The sequence below is a fragment of the Cryptomeria japonica genome, chromosome 8, assembly GCF_030272615.1.
Source record: "Cryptomeria japonica chromosome 8, Sugi_1.0, whole genome shotgun sequence".
Lineage (NCBI taxonomy): Eukaryota > Viridiplantae > Streptophyta > Pinopsida > Cupressales > Cupressaceae > Cryptomeria > Cryptomeria japonica.
In genome coordinates this window covers 561,536,757-561,556,198 of record NC_081412.1, presented here as the reverse complement: position 1 = coordinate 561,556,198, position 19,442 = coordinate 561,536,757, and positions in this window count along the sequence as shown.

Below are 19,442 nucleotides of genomic sequence, written 5' to 3'. Positions count from 1 at the left end.
CGTGCGGGGGTCTAATCTACCAATTTGCTGCGTTCGGAATGAAATTGTGAAATCATTGCATTTAATGTGTCTGTATTATTACCTTTCTCAATAAGGTATGAAAATCATTTGTGTTCTGCGTTTGCTACTTGCTGCTGGATTTTTGTTTATATTTTCCCTGAATAGGAGTCTTTCTTGTCGTCGTCTGATTATACAGCTGTGAAGGTGAGTCTTTCCTTATTTTCTCCTGTGTTTTCCCTTGCATTTTCTCTCATATAGAAGGTTTCACTGCAATCAAGTTTAGGTTTCTTGTTTTGAAATCATGAAGTCCACCCTGCATTTGTTTGGAAACATCTTTAGCATGGCGTCCACAGAAGCCATAGCTAGTGATACTGACCTGAAGGGTGAGAACCTTGAAGATTTGAAAGAAAGGGTGTTCAAGGGTGTTGATAAGTCTTTTTGTATAGAGATTTTGAGTAGTGGACTTTTAGAAGCCGCAGCCTTTCCTCCAGCAATTCCTTGTCCAGAGCTGGTTCGAGAGAGTATTGCCAGATATGACCCTGTATCTGAAACTATTAAAAGGGATAATGGCAAAACCCTTCTTGCCATTAACCACGAAGTGATTGCTTCAGTGTTCAAGATACTAGATTATCAGTTTTCTAATTTCTCCCCTGCTCAGTCAATTAGTGAGTTCAATACAGATAGAGCTGGACATAGGAATAATGTCGCGAAGTTCTGGTTGAAGGTCCCTCAGAGAGGTGGTTCTAGACTATCTAAAAACCCTAACAAGAACCACATGTTGCCACATATCCACGATGTAATCCTTCTATTGCATCGAGCCAGAGGTTCTGTTGAAGCTTATAGCTTTGATGATTGGATATATTGCTATGTACAATTAGTTCTGGAAGGAAAACAATATTTGGATTGGGCGGAGTTAATTGCTGATTCGATGAGAGAGCAGTTGAGTCTAGCCAAGCAATTTCAACAAAACTTCTTCATGTCCTCGTATCTTTTGTATTGTCTGGCCTGTGTCAAGGAGTTAACGGGTATACCCAAGCAGCCCACTGAGGAAGATGTTCTGGTGTATGAGTTTTATCCAATGCTACAAAAAGACAATGCCCTACAAGATTTCAGAAGGATACATAATGCATTCTTGGGCGATATGTGTCATGAACTGAAAGGTACAAAAGCCAAGTGGATTTCAGATGATGCACAGTCCTTGATAAAGAAGTTCGGAAGCTTTTAAATCCAGTTCCCACGCTTTTTCTATATACGAGTAGGAGGCTTTGAAGAGGAACCCTTCAAGCTTCCGCATTTCTGTTTCGATTGTTTTGTCCTAGCAAAAGTATACAGACAACTGACTTCCGTGGTCAAGAAGGCACATCCTAAGGACAAGTGGGAATGTCATTTTCCAATACAACTAGGAGTGTTATCCTATAATTCAATGTCTGATGCACTAAGTATAGGAGCAGATCTTAGAAATTTTAATTTCTCTCTGTATGTTGAAAGAAAAGGGTTTGACAACAAAGGATTTTCTCGGAGCCTAGCCTTAATGCCTTATCTTCCCATGCCACAGTTAGAAGATTTCTGGGAAGACTGTTCAGATGAACTTGAAGTCTTCAAAAGAGGAAATATGAGATTGGTGCTGGAACAGGTTATTTCTCTGCAAATAAAGATAGATATTAAAAGGCTTGAAGAAGATTATCTTGAACTCTTTGAACCAAGGTATTTAGCCCACGCAAAGACTGAAATGCCCCCAATTAATTGGGATGAGGAGGAAAATGATGACATTCAATTGAGAACCGAACGAATTCTGGACAGAACCATGGCATGGGTAGTCAAGAAGAAAGAAAGAAGCCAGACGCCAAGTCCCTTTCTATGAGAAGTATTTCTTCACCAAAACGTCCTTCTAACAGTGCTCTTATTCGTGCAGGTAAGGAAATCAAGTTGGCTCAGCCTAGACTCAAACCTAGCCCAACTCTGGATTTCAGTACCCCTCGGCATACTTGATCACGTAGTGTCACCCAGAAGAGGATGGACCAGGTCAAGGATATGGGAGTAAAGGATGTCATGCTTGAAGCTTAGATCTTTGAAATTGAAGATTTGGATGGTGAAGTTGCTTGTGCTCTAGACTCCCAAACGGTGACTGTGGCTATGACGCCACCCCCAAAGATGATTGAAGGAACTTCTCATTCTGCTGCGACTCCTAAATGGTTAACAACCTCAGTGAACAAGAAAAGGAGCTTTCTTCCTATGACCATTCCACTTTAGGAGATGGTTGCCAAGTACTCTAAGAAGAATCCGAAGCCAAAGAGGTTCAAGACCACTACACACCTAAACAATGACAAGGAAACTGGTAAATGGATGGCGGAAATTGCCTCTTACAAACCGAAAGATGAGAACTGTAGCGTCGTAAATTGTACGCACTCGCTAGGGTGGTACAATTTCACACCTAGTTTAGCACCCGCCTTAGCGCATTTTGCATTCTGCATTGCATTTCTCCTTAAGCACTTAATTAATCAAATTAATTAGGTCTAAAGTCTTATTTCATCATTCTCTACATCATAAAGTAGGGCCCTTTCACTAAAGCGCGCCCTTCGCATTTTATTCCTCCAATACATCACTTAATCAAAAACCCTAATTAAGTCCTATTTCAAACTTGGGGGCTTGGTTTCAGGGTCTAAACATCTCGAAATCACCTGTAACTTCGGGATTCTCTCTAAAATCATCATATCCGACGGCCCTGAAAATTTGGTGAAAAGTTGTCGGGACCATGGCACCCATGCAACATGGTCCCGGACATTTTTCCCGAAATTTTGGGAGCACGATCCAATCATAAAATAAAGCTTAACCCCAAGAAATTGGTGGGATATTCAATCTCTAGGTCGGCCAAAATACGAATTTACGACCTAGGGTTTCATACATAAAAGCTCTCTTTCCTCATTGGAAGGGATCGGATTTTTGTTTCCAGGAACTTCATATGCAGCGATAGAGCAGATCTTTGAAGACTTCAACAATACTCAACATCATTCTATCAAGCATCTATCAAATTCATTCATTCATCCAATTAGGGCTTGGAAGACATTGAAGAACAATAGGAGATTATCGACTGAAGATTGGCTTGTACTCCTCCCTTGAGGGTTGGGTATGATTTCATATTGTTTTCATGTCCTTACATAAGCTTTGATATATCATTTATTCATGTTTTAGATCACATTGCATCTTGATTTAGAGCATTTGCATTATCATTTACAAGCAATTAGGGTTTACTTTCTAGGTTGCTCTAGTTTGCTTTCTTGCATTTTGGACCTTGCACACACACTAGGTCTGCACACACAATACATTTTACAAAACAACTTGGCTATTCATGGAGGTGGAAATCACCAAAGCGGGGGTTTGACTAAGGCAAAACCCTATATAGCCGCCCTTCCCCCCTTTTCAGATATTATTGCAGGTTACGGGATTCGGACGACGCCGCAGGACACAGATCCGGAAAGAGGAGACTGAGACAGAACTCTGTGTGCAATTGCAGCTCAGAAGACTGGGACAGGAGCACTGGGTGCCCTGGTCCTGCTAGGACAGGGGCGCTGGGCACCCTGGTCCTTGGGACAGAGGCGCTGGGCGCCCTGGTCCTCCGAACAGATAGCTTTCCGACAGTTTCCAGACAGTGTTTCAGGGTGCAAAACAGTGGTTTCCGGTGTAGTTTTCAGGACAGTGGCGCCTGTGCCCCCGTCCCGAACATTTTCAGTCTGATTTCGACTCCAGGTACATATCTGCATTCTTATGTTATCCTTACATTTACAACTGTTCATTGTTTAATCTCAATTCTGCAAACTTGTTACTAGTTCATACTTACATTTCGAGGTTAGGGTTTGAACTTGTATCATTTTAGCTTTCAATTTCAACAAGGGAATAGAAATCCTAATAGATATCTCATGGCTCTCTCTTTCACCAAAAGAAGTAGCCAACCGTGCGATATCTCTAGGCTCTTTCGTATTCCGCAATGTGTGTCAAAAGTTAGGATTAGGGTACATTGTCCTAGTCTCGCTTTTTCCCCTACACAAGAACAAAGAGGTCGGTTCTAATGATTTTGAAATCACAAAAGTAGAGTTGGGAAAGATGAGCAGGGATACAGATAACCATTTTCTCCAAGTGTCAGCGAAGAAAATGCTTACCCGGTTAGAGAAGGATGGACGGGAGAAAAGAGAACTTAAAAGACATATAAGTGTTTTGGCTCAGTTCATCGATAGCATCGGTTGCCTTGGAGCAATTCCAATATCCCATGCCACTGAGAATTTTGACCCAACTTCTCCAAAAAACAAGAAGTTGATGAATCAAGTTCAACGGGCGAAGAGCATCGCTGAAGTGGTTGAAAAATGGATTGAACAAGTAATCAAAGATGGTGAAAAATACATTATCGACTCCCGGAAGTTGTGTGATGAAGTACAGAGCCTGATTTCTGAAATCCAAAATCAGCTTGTACCATGGGAGAAAGAAGAGCACAAATGGCAAAATGTCCTACCTTTGTTTACCAAAATCAAAGAGTATGGAACTACCAGATTTCTGACAGAACATTCAATTAAGCTGGTATCTGATGAATGCCAACTTTTCATGCTAAAGAAAACTATCATGTGGCGGGTGCTCACCTTTCAGTCGGTAATTACGGATGCAAAAACCTCCGTCTATGAACTCCAAGAATTGCAGAGCAGTATAGTCAAAGATAATAAAGTGGTTAATCCCGATCATGACTGGGAACTAGGAATCTGCGGGTTAAGTACACAGGAAGTAGTCAAGTCTTTCCGGTTGAACATGGAGAAGATTAGAGTTAGGAGTAGTTTCACGCTGAAGGATATAACCAAAGTGGCTAGGATCGAATCTATGGTTTTCATTGGGAATGATCAACTGCCAAAGCACTCAGAGAAGATGGTGCAACACAAGTGGAATAAAGAGGTGGCAAAGGCAAAACTTAATGCAATGAAAGTCCCAAGCCAATCAATGATCCAGGAACTCACAGCTGCTCATGACGCTCGCGAAGACGGAGAAGAGGATGATGATGAAATATGACATAATGCATCCGCTTTGGGCTAGTTTTCTTTATTTTTCAAAACATTTTTCATAGTTATGCAAAAACTTCGGGACAACTGTCCCAAAATACTTTCTATTGGTTTCGTAACTGTTTTATTGGGGAGTGGTCGAGTTTTCAGGGAGACCCCCCCATTTAGACTATAAATTAAGTAGAACCGATGGTAGAAGGGATAGATTTTTAGTAACGGATTTTAAAAAAAAAACTTGGACATGTGTTTGTTTTGATATTTTCTATTTTTAATCAAAGGAGGAATCAGATGGTTGAGATCTGTGGTGGAAAAAGATTGGTAGATGTATCATTATGTCTTTGATTACATAAAGATATATATATATATGAAATCTGATCATATTGTTTTTGGGGAGAAGAAAGTTCTGTGTATTTTGAATCCGAATAGATAACATGTCTTTGCATATGTTCATCCGATCAAGTAACAGTATTTGATTATTTCATTGCAGTTTTTCATTATTCCTCTGATGTTCTTTCCTTTGAATGTGTTGTTTACTCTGGAAAAGATTCATATTTGCGGGTGGATTTATTTTCTTTGAATTTGTTCGTCTTTATTTGGAGGAAGTATATTGAGCTTTGTTTCAGTTGTTGTAGTTACATACTTTGAAAATTAAGAAGATAGTTTTCATTATTTATGAGATATGAGGAAAGTTATAGGCCTTCATCCAAGAATGAAATAGGCGGCCTTATATGCTTTCTGGTTAAAATCTTTTCATTTGGATATAAATGTAAAAACAAAAACACATTTTATGAAAAATCTAGATAGGGAGCTGTACCTAGGCAAAAATTCAGAGGGAGGTGATTTGAACAAACGCCTACCCAACTGTTCAGTGAACCATTTGTTCTTAAAAGAAGGTAACAGAGTTTTACAATTAATCATTTAAATGCAAAGAGCAAATCTGTTCACTAACAAACTCTCTCCCAGATCATACAACTACTTGCCGGATATAAAGGCTTTGAATGCAGTCTCAGATTTACTATGTGATTCTCCAAATTAGCTCAACTCAAATGTAGCTAGCTTACCAACCAACATATCTCTTGTCACAATAGTCACACTCTGGATCTCATCAATAGCAGCAACTTTAGCTTTGTAAGCAAAAGGCAAGGATCTCAACACCTTAGCAACAATCTCATCTTCCTCAAGAGTTCCATCGGCACATCTGATGTTCATAACTAGTTCATTTACTTAAAGATAATAGTTTTCCATAATCCATAATAGTTCTTTTTGTAGCTTCTGGATTAGATTGTGTGAGTTTGTTTGCATCAACATTTCGGATCACACTCTATGATCCATCATCAGGATGGATCATTTACTTTAGCCATAAAGGATGTTATGTTCCCATCTTCTCCCATCTTGAATGTCTCATACTTTCCCTTCAAACTCTGCAACTTAGCAGCTTTAACTTGTGCATCTCCTTCATACAAGACCTATAGATTTTTCCATATCTCATGTGCAGTCTTCAAACCTATTACATTAGTCATTTCTGAATTGGTCAAGGAGCTTAACAACACTTCCTTAGCCTTTATGTTATGTTCAACTTCCCTGATTTCATTAGCAGTTCCTGGTCCATTCAGAGGAACATTGTAGACATTCTTTGTAATCCTCCAATAATCCTCTCCAAGACACTTCAAATAAAATTTCATCCGATCCTTCCAAATAATATAATTGTTTCCATCAAATCTAGGACTCTTCTTCTTGAACACATAGGTTGTCATCTTGGATCACCTCAAGCGGTTAAGCTTCTTCTGGAGGATCTAGCTCTGATACCACTTGTTGGCAACAACAAGGAAAACTAAGAGGGGGGGTAAATCAATTTTCACCAGATTAAAAAAATTAAGCACTAACTCAGATTTGATTAACTACAACAAAAAGAAAGATAACAGCAATAATAGCAACACACATAACACCAAGATTTTGATGTGGAAAACACGGTTAAGGGAAAAACCATGGTGGGAACCTACCCACAATAAGATGATACTCTATAGTAGTATGTGTAAATATTATAATGGGAAATGCACATGCATTCAGGAACACTACCTAGAGCTCACTGCTCAAATTCCAATGACCCAGAAGGCTGCAACCCTCAGGGAAGGCTCACTACCTTACAAATAAATGTGAACTACAATTCGATAAAGATGAACTGCAAAAATAACATTTTCTAATGCTTGATGACAGTTCTGGTTAAGCTCATACGTCTGCCCTTCACTAATCTCTTCTCAATACACCACATCGAAAGGTGAATTCACTTGATCACACATACACCACTTCCGATAATGCAGACTCAACATCCATACCTCACCGAACCACAAATTACACTCATTTATACAAATCATCAACCTTGACTACAAGGTCGGCCAAACCCTTAAAACCTAATTATAAAATTAAATCGCACGATACATAAATAAACCACCAAACCAATACAATATCATAAACAACATAGAATGGACCTAAATCAATTCATTGAACACGCACCATCACCAAAAATCTTGCCAAGATCAACCGCGACATGTTACACCACCAAAAATACTGCATAACACGAAGAATATCACCGGACCCATAAGATCTTCAATAACACGCACAAGGATCAATGCGGATAATCAAAAAAAATAGAACATGATTAGGAAACACCAACAAGAACATTAGAACAATCGACAATAGCTGCACCAACACCACTTAATCAAATATTCATCGATCAATGTGCCAACACTCAAGAACACCTAACAACGGCAACTCAGACAAGAAAGATAGCTTGCAGAGCATCTAACCACGAACCATCTGAAATGAAGATACACACGAACATCCCAAATATTCTCCCAAATCTGCAACATGGGATATGATCATACCGAAGCACAATGGATCAAACACTAGAACATTGCAACACTGAACACTGAAAAACCAATCTCCATACTGAAATCCTCAACTCAATCAAATCATCACATAGCATCATGGAATCAATAAAGAATGATGTATCTCTAGTTTATTCAACATAGCAATTAGATAAACCAACTAGATCAACTCACTACTATCACCGGATCACCAAAACATTTCTCTGCAACACCAAAACATGGGAATATGTTAACATCAATGACAACAACATATCCTAGCAACAATGATATCCAACAGATGACCCTTCCATTGCAAATAAAAGAGCCACTAAAACATCAAGCCCAAAGCAATAGGAGATAATAACCCAATGGAAGACTATGGTGGCAATGATGAAACTGATGCAAGGGCTAACACATTTATTGGTCTAGAGCACACCCTGGAAGAAAATGAAAATGATGATGAGCTGCAAGTAGCCCTTAAAAAGATAAAGGATTTGGAACAACAGCTAACAAAGTACAGAGAGAGAGAAAGGTAGAGTTAAAGGGAAGAGTTAAAGAGATAGAGACACAATTGACACTCCAACAATAAGAATGGTTAGGATTGGATACGTTTGCCAATCTGGATATTGTGGAACTATAGAAGAAAGGGTTCCATGTTAAGGAGAAGGATACACTAGCACCACTCACTACACTCACCCTTGGAATTGCTTTATGGAGGGCATATTTGAAATTTGAATGGCACAAAAATCAATGGGAAAAGGAAAAGCAAGCACTTAGGGATAGTTATGAGAAATAAATGGGAGTAGAAGAAACAAAGATCAATAAATTGGTTGTTAATTTGGAGTAGATGGTTGATTTAGCCAACCAACTCAAGAGTTCTCGATCCCCTGCTAGAGTATATGTGTTATACTTGCAAGAATTATTTCTCTATTTCTAGATTATCCAATTACTCAGCAATGCACCCATATCTATTATTACACGAAGGCCATTCCTTATTGCATATTCTGGAGCTACCCCTAACATTCAAGATTAGATGTGTAAGTTTTATCTCCTCAATTTGGCAGTCCCTTACAAATATTGATTGTGAAAGAATTTACCAATAACAACCCAGTTTTAGAGGGCAATGAATTGCACAAAACAAGAGAGACAAAGATAGACAAGAACAAACTATATTCTCATCAAGATGCAAAACTTGATCAAACAACTGGATTCACCAACCATACAGTGTATATGAGCCTACTTATAAAGGCAAGGCCATAGGGAAATGAGAGCACATAGTCATGACATGTGGCTCAATGAGATACAAGGGTAGGTAGGGGTAGGTAGGAGAAATAATAGAATATTCCAATAAAGGTGGATCGCCCACTGGAGGTGGAATATAACAACAAGATAACAACACAAAAGGTGGAATTTCTCCTACAACCTTCTTCCCTAAGTGTCTCATATGAAAACTACAATGAATGCATTATCATGTCAACTTAAGTAAAGTTCAATTATGAGACTTAATTTACACTAATACCCCCCCCCCCCTTAAGTGAAACTTAGGGGAATGAAGACTCAAGCTAACAATGCAAGATGGGTCCCAGCTACTAGGCCATGTTAGGTATCCATGTACAAATACATTGCAATCTCTCACAAATGAAGAAAGAGAGAAAAACCCAATGGGAAACGAACCCCCCTTAAAAGAGAGATGAAAACACACAATGCTCTCAATGATGTATGAGAAGAAAAGAAAAAACCTCATATGAGGAAAAAGTCCTCCCTATAAGAGAGAAGAAGAGAGACCATGAAGCCCCCCCTCAATGTAGAATCTCCTACAAAGATGGTTTGATGATGTTGACAAACATTCCTCCACATTAGGAAGAAATAGAGTCAATGTTGCACCAAGAATGTCAAAGTGTGACAAAACCAGGTACCGATGTCAATGAAGAACAACAGATGAATCACTCACTAGAACAAAATGAAGATCAAGCATGGAGACACCTGCTTGAGCATCAACTGAATACTCGTTAATGGTAGATTGGTACAATCTAAGTCTCACTGGAGCCATGCACAAATTAATATAATCTAAGTCTCAACTAGAGCCATGCACCAAGTGTCACAAGATATTTCCTAATATATAGAGTATAAGATAATCACATCAAATATGTCATCAATGATAAAGTACAAAGAGGTGTGCACTTTATATTAGTGTGATACAACATAGCTCATGCAATAGAATACAACATGATGATGCAAATTTGGAAACATGAAGATGATGCCACCAAAAGATGCCATGTAGAAGACTACAGATGAAGATGCCTCTGATTGGTATGTTGCCAAGTAAAATGTATGAATAAATTGACCTCCCCCCCCCCGCTCTTGGCTATTGGTTGGAGAATGTTGCAAGACAGGTATGATAGGTAGACCAAAAAAAACATGTTCCCATTTTTGTTGATTTGTGAAAAATTTATTTTTAAAAGATTTTAAAAATATCATTAAAAACATTTATTAAAAATATTAAAAAACTTTATTAAATTTAATAAAGAAAAATTAAAAGTTTTTTTTTTCAAAAAAACCTTAATTAAAAAATAAGGGAAAAAACACAATTTTTCATTAAAAAAAAAAATTATTAAAAAATCAATAAAGAAATTTTTAATTTTTTTTAATTTTTGAACATTTAAAAATTTATAAGTTTTTATTAAAAAACTTAATAAAAAACATTAAAAAAAAAATCATTTTAATTTTTTAAGTTTTATTATAAAAAACTTTTTAAAATATATATATATAAAAGTGTCGGGGGCATGCGAGTCCGCATGGTGGTACCCGCAAGTACAATTTGCTAAAAAAGTATAATGTTTTTTTCTAAATTCCCCAAAACAAAACAAACAGCTCCCCACGTAGATTTAATTTGAATTTTAATGATTTTTAAATAAAATGAAATAAAATTGTTATTTTTTTAAAATGTAATATTTTCTAAAAATATTAAAAAATTCGACCTGTTGTACCTGCAACTATTGCATCTGTACAACAAGCCAAGGAGGGGGTTTTTTTTTCAATTCGAGATGACAAAGTCCAATTTCGTCGAATGAATAGGCAATCTTAGGGTTTTTAGACATTTTGAACATAATGGCAATGTCGGATTTTGGCCAAAGTGCTCCAAAATTGCAGATTGCTTATGGGATAGGTAACCACCCTCCACCTTCAAACAACTCTAGGTTTGGCCTCGGGAGTCAAATTTGGACAAAACAAAAGGCGATTTTGACTTGAACTCAAACCTTCTCAATCCAATGGTGACCTTATAATTGACCCACCAAGCTCCAATATTGACCTGCAATAGAAAGCTCCAAAATATAAAACCCCAAATTACATCAAATTTCTCTCAAATGACTATCATGGCACCCTATAGGCTTTGAGACCATGTGAGAATTTGCCAATAACAACCAAGATCTAGAGGCCAATGAATACCACAACACAAGAGAGACAAAGATAGATGAGAACAAATTGTATTCTCATCAAGGTGCAAAATTCGATCAATCAATTGGATTCACCAACCATACAATGTATATGAGCCTCTTATAAAGGCAAGACCGTATGGAAATGAGAGCACATAATTATGACATGTGGCTCCATGAGATACAAGGGTAGGTAGGGGTAGGTAGGATAAATAATAGAATATTTCACTAAAGATGGATCACCAACTGAAGGCGGAATGTGACAACAAGATAACACCACAAAAGGTGGAATTTCTCCTACAACCATCTTCCCTAGATGCACACTTCCCTAAGTGTCTCATATGCAAACTACAACAAATTCATTATCCTAAGTCAACTTAAGTTAAGTTTAATTATGAGACATAATTTACACCTATAGAGTGGAATCCCTTGCTTTATGTGGGGTATGTGCAGCAAAAAGCATTAATGTCATACTTGAAGAATGAGAAGGAACAAGGGGAACTATACTAGGCTTATCAAAAAAGGGATAAGCCACACCCATTGATGATTATAGAAGAATCAGTCAATCCTAACAAGATTGTGGTTGAATGGGTCAAGATAACTAATAGGTTAGAAGTAGCCATGAAGATTCATGAATGTAGGGAACGGGATTACCAAAAGTTTGGAACCTTTATGCATGCAATAAATAAGGAAAAGACCATGATTCACTGCCACAACCAATGGATAGAATTACCCCCAAAGGTAAAAAGGAGGAGTTGTACTCCATCCATCATTTTATTGCCTTAGATCTAAGAGCACACAAGTACATGAAGTCCTCAAAAGAAACAGTAACATCCTCGAACCCATTCATGTTCCATCCTCCCATTCTTCTTTATCCAGTACCACATTGAATAATAAAGAAAGTGATAGACATGACAAGGGAGAGGGAATGATGGGAGAAGATTAGATAAGATAAAGGAATTTACTTGCACCAGTTCTCAGGGGTCACTAAGTCTATAGAATATAGGCTATATGTCTTAGGATTAAACCTTAGGCCCTAGTCTACTTGAGGACAAGCAAAAGGAAAAGTTGGAGGGATGATGAGTCCTATAATTGTCTTCTTTTTACCTATTTCTTGCTACTTCTATTAACTTATTATATGTTTTAACTATCTTCTGAACCATACTATCACCTAGTTTATGGTATATACATGACATGTTAATATACAAATGTAATGTCCTAAATTGTACTCCCTTACAATTTTGACCTCATTTGGGCCCTCACCTTAGCATTCACGTTCTAAGGCATGAATAGGACCTAATTATGCTCTTGCTTTGCATATTTATCACCATTTTCACTATGTGCATCATCTTGCCCTCAAATTTTGGAGCATGATTGGGTAGGACCAAGGCACCACGACCTGGTCCCCTCTTAGGACCAAGGCACCATGCCCTGGCCCTCCCAATTAGGGCCTAAATTTGGGCCTCTTAATGGTACTAAAATATGAGTGGGAAATCTATCCCTGTGTCAACTCATATCGAAAAATTAATTTGTTTTTCAACATGCAAGTAAAAAAAGAGGTCTTCCCTCTCTCATTTGATCATATCCAGGAATCCACAAACATGAAATTCAATTTGATGTCAAGCAATCAAGCATTCAAGTTCAAGCAAGCAAGAAATCAGTCCTCATTTAAGCATTAGACCATAGATAAAGTCAAGATTCAAGCATTGGAGTTGACATTCATTTTTGTGTGGAGACAAAAAAACTTCACAAGGAGGTATTGTTGAGCACAATGTACCACTGAGAGGGGAGTGAATCAGTTGTTCCTAAATTCTTTTCCTTTTTACAACAACCTTAGAATATCGGTCATCAGCCCTAAGCACTAAACAATCAAACCGGTAATACAAATGTGGATATCAAAAGAGACAAACACACAAATGCAATCCACAACACAAGATGCATGAGGAAAACCCAATATGGGAAAAGCCTCAGTGAGAAATGTTGCTGGAGTCTACTGCTCCAATCCAGCCTCACAAGTGAGACAATGAATTACAAAGATTTAGGGCACCAACCCCTACTGATTTAGGGCACCAAGATCCAACTTGGTGATGTACAATGAAATATAATTTTGATACAGTTATAGCATCTGGTTGCAAATGAGCTCTGCAACACTTGATCAATAGATTTTTGCCTATTAACAACCATCTCTTCTTCACTGGATCTCACACTATCGATTATCAGATTACTCTCTCTGATTCTTAGCCTCTCTTCTTTCTCTCTCAACCTCACAACACACTATGTCACACTCAGATGCCTTCTTGATCAATCACACCTCACTGGTTAGCTTAACCATTAGACCTGCAACAATTTATCGGTTCCTCTGTCTCTACCAGTTAAACCCTCTCACCAATTCGCCTGCTAACTCACTCTGCAACTTTCTTAGAATAAATTCTAAGGAAGATGATCTTTTCTTTTTTTCTCAAGCTCTCTTCACTCTCCTTCTTCACATCAAGCATCAATCATTTTTGTCTCGAGCTCACATATTTATCATCTAAGGTTCCCGCAAAAACTGCATTCAAATAGTGTCGTGTTAGGTTTTGCCTTCACCAAATATATCCATATTGGATTTGATTTGATCTAGTTTTCCAGGGAGATGATCTTCATGTCATCAATCAGCACCACACACACCTCGCATTCCAATGTATGTTTTCTAAAACTGGAGGTCTGCACCATTCTTTTCTACTTTTCTCTGTCATATGCCATTAATGGCTCAGTTGTTTCCTTCAGCAAACGGGTACAAAGATCAAATCTTCTTACAAGATAAGTTCAATTGCATGCCAGCTTGTCTTCCTCAAGCCGCAATCTTTTGGCATCCTCCATGACTTGCGGGTTCTTCATAAAAGTTGACCTTCTTACTAACAGTTACGTCGATGCACACTTCACCGACCTATGCTTTATCACCACCTAGCTTCCAGTTGTTATGTTTGTCGACATCCACCTCTACTTGGTTTGCTGTGTCAGTTTGACATTCTTCATTGATCAAGATTGACTTCCGGTTCAATTCACCTTACCGGTATAACCAACAAACTAAACAATCACTCTTACCGACAACACATCCTCCTAACAATTCATCTTGCCTTCCGGTATGTCTTCATGCCATTCTTTATGTTCTGCTCACCGGGTGTTGTTGTGATTTATATAACATTTCGCCTCTTCATCACAAACAAACAACCAACCTTCATACCAGTTCATGCCTTACCGGTAAGCTCACTTTATCGGTAGATGACACAATTCATGTGTACCGGTAACCTTCCTTCTGTCTACTTACTCACATATGGATTGACATCATATGTCTTACTTTTCTTATACCGGTCACCACTTCTTACTCATCGGTGACCTTGTCAAACCAGTTGACATCAATGACAACTTAATGTCTGTTGGTGTAAATAATTATTCATCTTGGATATTATTACACCTTACTTAAGTTTACTTAGGTACATGCATTTCATAGTAGTTTGGGTATGAGACACTTGGGTGTTTGTACCACATTGGGATAGTGTGTGTAGGAGAATTTCCACCTTTTATGGTGTGATCTTGTTGTTACACTCCACATTCAGTGGGTGATCCACCTCATGTGGAATATTATATTATTTCTCCTACCTACCCACACCTATTTCCTACCTACCCTTGTTTCTTATTGAGCCACATTTCATGTTTGTGTGCTCACATATCCATATAGCCTTGCCTATATAAGCAGACTCATATTCATTGTATATATCGCTTGATGATCTAGTTGATCAGTAGTTTCATCTTGATAGAATACAGTTTATTTCTATCATATATTTTGTCTCTCTTATTTATGCTTTCCATTGCCTCTTGATCTTGGAAAAATCTCACATGGTATTAGAGTTAGTTCATGTTTCACATGGTATCAGAGCCATTAGAGTGCCATTGGTTTGTCAATTGAGAGAAATTTGATGTTATTTAGGGTTTGCATTTTGGAGTTTTCTATTGCAGGTTATTATTGAAGCTTGATGGGTCAAATCTGAGGTTACCATTGGATTTAAGAGGTCCAAGAAAGTCATTTTTGCCTTTTATTTCATCAAAATTGGACTTCAGAGGCCAAATCTAGAGGCATTTGAAGTTTGACGCTGCGGCGGAAATTTTCCAGAAATTATAATTTGGTAGGCAATTTTCAAATAGCGATATCTCACTCATCCGTACTCGTTTTTTCGAACATTTTTTTTTGTTTTGGGGTAGAATTTTATGATCTATATAGTAGTGTAGGAGTTTTCTAATTTTCGGATACAGGTTTTTCAGAAATCGTGAAATCCCAATTTTTACAACTTTGGAGGCTTCGTTTGGGCTCATATGGACTCCTTTTCAGGTGCCATTTTCTTTGAAAGTGCATATTTTTTCATCTACTTTCATAATCTGCCATCTATTTGTAGTGATTTTAAGTAGAAATTGTACTTTCAGTATTTGGCCATTTTTGGCATATTTGGTACTTGTATTTTGCTTGGATCTCAGTTTAGATCACTAGCAGTATTTGTTGAAGTCTCTTAGATCTCATTTTTGAGAAGTTGTAAATTGAAATCAGAATTCCACCTTGCCTTGTTTTTTGCAAGTGGCCCATTGTATACGCACTAAGTATAAAGTGCCAAAATCACCATTTTGGGGGGATTTCCTGATTGAGTATTTTGGGGGGGTGTCTTGTGTGATTGTGCCTCTCTCTATCTTGTTTTTTTTCATTTTGGTGCTATGGGTTCTCCTAAATTTCCACTTTTAAATCCTCATAATTATGCATCATGGAAAATTAAGGCATGGAGTAAACTAATGGAAAAAGGACACATTCATTATGTAAATGAAACTATTACAGCAACACCTGATCCTAAGGCTTATCCTAATACTCAAATTGAATGGCTTGCTAAGAATTCTATGGCACTTGGAACTCTTAGAAAGTATGTATCAGATGACCTCATTTTTCACATTGATAAGTGTACAACAATTAAAGAGGCTTGGGATATTTTTAAGAAATTGTATGGTCAAGTTGATGAGATTAAGGGCTACAAGCTTGATAGTGAACTCACAACTTTGGATCCCAAGGATTTTGATACAATCCAAGATTATGTCACAAAAGCAACTGAGCTAAGAGCAAAGCTAAAGGATTGTGGAATTGACAAAAAGGATGCTCAATTGGTTTATAACTTGTTGAGCAAGCTTCCTTCAGAGTATGCAGCCTTTGTATCTAGCTTTCACACCCATAGGTTAGCTCAAGGTTCCTCATACACTTCTCCCTCATTTGATTCATTCACGGAGATGTTGATACTTGAGCAATCTAAGTTGACCACAATGGGGATTCTCAAATCCTCAAAGTCACAAGCTTTGGTGGCTAATAAAGGGAATCAAAGTAATCAAGGAAAATGCAAGAATCAAAAGCAACCTAAGTCTAAACCACAACAAGATGGAGCACAATCTTCCTCTCCACAACAAGGTGATTCACCATTCTCACCTAAGAGGAAATCATATAAGGACAATCTTTTTGTGGATATTGCAAGAAGTCAAGACATGATGAACATCATTGTTATAAGAAGGATATTGATGAGTTGAAGAATCTTCTTGAGAAGAATAGAATCAACCTACCTTCTAGAATGTCTACATCGACTTCTTCTTCTAAGGATAAAGGAAAGGATTGCTCTTTTGGGATAGATAAAGGAAAGGGACAAGCTCTTTGTGCTACTACAAGTCATGATTCAGGGAGATGGCTTCTTGATTCAGGGGCTTCTCATCATATGGCATCTTCATAGTCTATGTTTTCTACATTTGAGCCTTGCCACATGCTACAGATTTGATGGGTAATCATACATACATGGATGTGATTGGGAATGGATCTATTGTCATTGGGGATAACTCCTTCAATGATGTGTTGTGTGTACCCCACTTGACAAATAATCTTCTTTCCATCTATCAAATCACACATGGGGCAACTAGGAAAACTGTAGAGTTCACACCTGATTTAGTTATCATTAGAGACTTGGAGAGTGGAGCTATCATTACGACTGGGGTGGTTGATCATGCATCTCGGTTGTACTCTTTTTCAGATTTTGGTCCTATTGATAAGGTTGGTTCTTCCTATGTTGATGATTCTGATTTTGAGGAGAACTTTGGGCATGTGAACTTGGGGATTCTCACATGTGACCCCATTCTTGAGCCTTGCATTTCATCTCCTTCTATTGATATCACACTACCTATTGCACCTAATGATGCAGCTAGGGCGACAGTTTTGCCTTCTTATGATTCAGTGCAGCGGGATATTTCATGTCTTCCAGCTTCAGTTGATTGGGATGCCTACTTGACAGACATTGCAAGTTTGTTTATGGACTCCTACATTGTAGATTTGGGAGACACCATTCATGACATTCATCTTCTCTTTGATGAAGATGGTCCTTCTTTGATTGTTGCGAGGGATAACTCTGACCCTCTTGTGCATTCTCTACATGATCAATCTTTAGAGGTTGACATGATTGTGGATACTTTTGTACAACACTTGGAGGAGGTCTCTTTATCTTTTGAGACATATGAGTCTTTGGATATTGTTCTACATCCATCTCCACTAGATCTTGGAGTGTCTTTTTCAGCAATGTGGCACAGTTTACCACCTTTGGAGGGGGTATCTTTCAGCATCAACATGGGGACACTTGAGCAGTTTTCAGAGATTCCTTTCATCATGATTATTTTTGGTTCATCTTCCCTTCATGGTTGGGGAGAATTCATGGATACACCTTTGGTTTTGTTTCTTCCTAAGAGAAGGAATGTTAATCGACGTTCACGGAGCAGTTTCTTCATTCATCTTCGAACTTCTATCATTGGTGCAGATTCCAGATTGAGGAGGGGGTTCCTAGTATCTCTTATTATTCTCTCATATGGGGGGGACTTTTTCCTCACATGGGGTTTTGTCCTTCACATACTTCTATGAGGGTTCTTTGTATTTAGTTTTCATCTCTCTTTTGTGGGAGGGTTTTTTCCCATATGGTTTTTCTCTCTTTCCCCGCTTTGTTAGAGATTTCCTTGCATTGGTTTTCATGCATTTTCATTTGTACATGGGTACCTAACATGGCCTCGTAGCCGGGACCCATCTTGCATTTCTTAGTTGCATTGTAGACTTAAGTGCATTCCCCTAAGTTGCACTTAAGGGGGGGTGTTGGTGTAAATAATTATTCATCTTGGATATTATTACACCTTACTTAAGTTTACTTAGGTACATGCATTTCATAGTAGTTTGGGTATGAGACACTTGGGTGTTTGTGCCACATTGGGATAGTGTGTGTAGGAGAATTTCCACCTTTTATGGTGTGATCTTGTTGTTACACTCCACATTCAGTGGGTGATCCACCTCATGTGGAATATTATATTATTTCTCCTACCTACCCACAACTATTTCCTACCTACCCTTATTTCTTATTGAGCCACATGTCATGTTTGTGTGCTCACATATCCATATAGCCTTGCCTATATAAGCAGGCTCATATTCATTGTATATATTGCTTGATGATCCAGTTGATCAGTATTTTCATCTTGATAGAATACAGTTTATTTCTATCATATATTTTGTCTCTCTTATTTATGCTTTCCATTGCCTCTTGATCTTGGCAAAATCTCACATGGTATCAGAGCTGGTCCATGTCTCACAATGCCAATAATGCCAACAAGTATATCATTTGCGTTTTGGTCATTATTCAACATCTCCCTCAAAAGGAGAACATTTCCTTTACTACAATCCAATCAGATTTCATTTCTATTTCATGGTTAATTTCAAAACCGGGGTTTGACGTAAGACAAACCCATATTCCCAACCTTTTTCCCTTCCCTAGTGTGTGCAAGAACAAGTATGGAGCTATAATCTTCAGGATAAGCTTTATTTACAGAGACGAATCAATTCCCCATTGGAGTGCAAAAAGTTCAGAGGACCAGAGCGACCGTCACACTGGTCCCAACAAATTAGGAGCTCATTTCGGGAATAGGGTTGAATCCTCTTACAATCCTCAAATCTAGGTTTGTGGCTCAATCCAACGACTGTAGCTTACTCTTTATGCATTTTTACATCAATTCTAGCACATTTATCCTAATTTCAG